This window comes from Rhodnius prolixus, unplaced genomic scaffold (assembly GCF_049639745.1).
Source record: "Rhodnius prolixus isolate KJV_2025 unplaced genomic scaffold, Rpr scaffold_7, whole genome shotgun sequence".
Classification (NCBI taxonomy): Eukaryota; Metazoa; Arthropoda; class Insecta; order Hemiptera; family Reduviidae; genus Rhodnius; species Rhodnius prolixus.
In genome coordinates this window covers 15487680-15491828 of record NW_027411582.1, presented here as the reverse complement: position 1 = coordinate 15491828, position 4149 = coordinate 15487680, and the positions used below count along the sequence as shown (strand labels likewise).

The 4149-nt window shown below is 30.1% G+C and overlaps 1 long non-coding RNA gene across 1 annotated transcript; it reads left to right on the top strand.

The window, feature by feature from the left end:
- The first annotated feature begins 1165 nt into the window (after positions 1–1165).
- On the top strand, positions 1166–3205 carry LOC141446547 (uncharacterized). Its single transcript, XR_012453782.1, has 2 exons — positions 1166–1297; positions 3044–3205. It is a non-coding gene; the product is annotated as an uncharacterized lncRNA (long non-coding RNA).
- Positions 3206–4149: the final 944 nt, after the last annotated feature.

Sequence of the window (4149 nt, the reverse complement as noted above, 5' to 3'; positions counted from 1 at the left end):
CTGATATTAAAATCGATGACAATTGTCTGTTTGAAGAAATTAGAAGACTGAATATATGTATATGTAAAAGTATCATCAGAGGGGGCTGACGCGACACAACCTGAATGTGAGGTTACAACCTAAGAAGGTTCAGCGTCATTTGAGTGTTTACGTAGTTTACATAGTGTTTAAAGACGGTTACTTATAAACTTAGTAATTTAATTATTCTTTTCAGGTATTTTATTTGTTTTAATTATTTATTTATGTACGATTAATGTTTTGTGTTAATGTTTATTTATAAAATATAATTCTTTTCAGAATAATAAAATCTGTTTTCAAAACCGTCTTACATATATTTAAATTCTGATAAATTAGAACAATGGGAAAATCGACATGTTGAAATTGATAAAAGATGGGTGGAAATATTTAACCATTTCAAAAATGAACACATTCCCTATGAAAATTTAGTAATTCCTGTTGAATTTACGTTGTGCTGCCCTGGGAACAAATGCAGCAGTTGAAAGAGTTTTTTCAATGGGTAATGATTTTTGGCTAAGTGAGAAATCAAGATTGAATGTTGATACTCTAGCTGCAGCACTTACAGTAAAGTTCAATATGAAGGATATTTCTTGCTCCGGAATTTCCAATATACTGTTAAAAAATGATATATTGACAAAAAATATCCATTCAATGGAAAAATACTCGTTTAATTAAATAATTATAGTAAGCATAATTTGTAAATTATTGAATTAATAAAATGTTTCACTTATTTACGTTGTACTTTTTTCTTAAATTTTTTTGTCCTCCTTTTCATTGTAAAAAAAATTGGTCACCTTAGTATAATGTACTAAATTTTAATTTAAATTACCTTAAATTTAACTCACAAATTTCAAGCTTTGATTTTCATCGTTTCCAACTGTAAATACTGGGAAAAAAGAAATGAAAGCAAAGTTCTGTGTGCATAACCGTAAAGAGAATGAAGTTATTTTCAAAGATAATACAGACGTTTCTTAATCAACTATTTATACTGAGTTTAATTTGATCGTAAATTGATTTTTACAGACTTTAACGAACTTGCATTCACGGTTTTAAAGATATCCTTATTATTTAAACGTTATATTAAAATTTAATTCGTGACTTTAGGTTTGGCTAAACGAATTCTGGCATTTAAGGTTAAAAAGTGATCATGAAATTGAAAGAAGTTTCTCCCTATTTTGTTTACGTTATTAAAACACTGTTAATTATGAACAAAACGAACAGTGTTTCATCCGACTAGTACATGACCTTTCTTCCTAACGGGATGTTATTACCTTCAATGGTAAGTACACGATCACTGCGGAGTTGTAATTAGGAAAAAAGTCGTGTAAATATCGGACATCAATCCCGGTATAGTTGACCATATTTTAATATTTTTCTTAACATCAAAGGGTTTTCATTTTATGATTTCTGTTCGTTTTTTTTATTTTACTTTTTTCAATAAAGAATTTGAACTCACTTTATGCAATCAACCAATTTTGTAATATTTAATCATTTTGATTGCAAACATTCAAAATGAGCCAAAATGTCGTTTTTCTTAGCCAATCAAATGAATGCGTGATGGCATCTCTTTTTTTGATATATCCATCAAGTATGAATCATACAACTTCATTATTATTCTGTTAAAGCCAGTGTTCACTGCTCGTTGGCATTAGTATAGTTTTACCCGCTTGCGACAGTAGCACTCCCCTTTGCTAATGGCTCCTACTGGAATTTTTTGATTTTTTTCTTTCTTTCTTTCTTTCTATTATTATGAAACTTGTTTGGTTTCATCGTAAATTAAAATAAATTACGTTTCCATGTATTTCTTTTAAGATTTAATCGCAACATACATATACTACCATTTCGTTCTGCGTGTTTATAAAAGTATCATTTGTAAGATCAACGGTAGCTGGGAAAAGATGAACATTTAGACGTGACTTATTTTCTTTTACGTGAAAGAATTTCAATTTATTTATTTATTTTATTTATTTATTTATTTACAAGACGGGCAATCACCCAGTTACAAAGAAATATAATTTAAAATAACATTTAATAATAACTCAATATGTAATAATTATAGAATATACATACAAAATTCAAGGAGTTTCTGCAGATTTTCGAATATACATATATATATCTTTATATATACACTGAAAATGATTGTATCTATCAACTTAAGACAATCTTAGAGATTTAAAATGATATGAATATATAAAACTGCCCATTTACTAACCTTAAAATGTAATGGGCTATCAGTTTTTATCCCTAAAATTGTATACATGTAATAAGGAATACTGTTCAATATTTACAGTTATTGTAAAAGGCCGACAATTTCTAATTTCACTCACCAAATGGATCGTTGATATGAAGGTATCGCAACATTATAGAATTTTCATCGCCATGTAGTAAACAAAAAAACGTCATCCCTCCTCAACCGCCTCATTTTTGAGAGGAAACTTGGTTTAAAAAAACAGTCTGTAACTATGGGATGATGCGGGCTCCGCTTTAGAAGATTTGGAAGCACATTTCAGACAGCAAAGCAATAACAAATGTGGCTAGTGTAACAATTTCAGTATACACAAAGTTTATTGATTGAAAATCTAAATTGTTATTGTAATTATTATTGTCATTAAGTCTAATCTATAGTACAATTTTTTTTAATTATTCTTTTATTGAAATTTACACCTGTACCTACAGGGTGCAATAAGTAAATGCGATAAGTGTATAAATAAATAGCGTGGCAGACGTGAATGACGGTCATCCAGTGATGGCTGCCATTAGTCACCCAGTTGGTCACGGGGCCAACGGCGTCTTCGAGGATTGGAGGGTAGCGTAATTGAAGATAAGTTTACAGCTAAAGAATTTGGGATGAAGTGAGAGTTTTTGATGAAAATTTTTATATCGGATTTTGGCAAGTTCGGTGATGAATGGAATTTGGAAACCTGTATGTATTGTGTGGTTGCTAACATAGAATGGAGCGTCTACTATGTGGCGGAGTATTTTGGATTGGAGTGTTTGCAGTCTATTGATGTTTGATTTTTTTTAGCTGTTCCGTAAAGTTCGAGTCCGTAAAGTCCATATTGGTGGTGAGAAGAGCTGTATAGAGTTGTCGTTTGTTCTGTAGTGAGAGTTTTGAGCGTTTGTCAAGTAGTCTGGCTAGAAGTCTGAACTTAGAAAAATTAAAGAAGAGAGAAATACCATTCACTTTGTGAGTTGTCCATTACTATCGCCTATTCAATTACTGTTAATGAAAATTATGTCAAATTACCTAAATATATATTGAATATTTTCCAGAAATAAACAATTTGAAGTCCTCTAATAACGGAGATATTGTTTTTTAGAAAATGAACTGTCTACGTATGTGACGGACTTCACTCAATGATTACCTGAGTGTGAATAACACAAAAACGTGAAATTGCAGAAAGAAAATGCATTGAGAGAACATCATGCGAGTGATTTTTATTTTAATAATCTCAGTTTATTACTTTTATCATAAATAAATAGAATAATATTAAAGTTGTTTAAATAAATGAACTCTTAACAACCATCTGGAGGCAACTTATTCTATGTTGTGGCGTGTAAAGTTGATAAAGAAAACACTAAGGACTTGTAGTTTATGTTGATCAGTTAAAAGAGTTTGTACAAAAAGGACAATAGGCTTCTTATTTCTTTTAACATTCCATTACAGACACAACACAAAAACTATTACCAATAAGTTTTGTCGTGTTAATTAAAGAAATAAAGGTGGTAACTGTTGATTCATTAAAAATAAATAAAATGAAGTACAAAAAGTTAGTTTTAATAGTGAAGTGAACTAACTTGGTGATGATCCTCTAGCTAATAAGGAATCTTTTATTTTTAGAGTTTTTTTGTTTCACTAAGTTAGTAGGAGTTGGTTTGAATTCTTAAGATCTTATAAGGTGATTAAATGTGTCCATTATTCCGTTCCCTTTGAGGCCAGCTTAATAAGGATCATGTTGCTTTAAAAAGAACAACAAACAACAAAATGGAGAAGAACACTTTCACGCTAGCTACTCACGATAAAAACCAATCGTCTATTGAAATGTACCCACTAAGAAGTCGTAAAGAACCATACAGCGTGTATTTAGTTTTTAGAAATCTTGTAAATCTGAACTATTGTGTGAATATTCT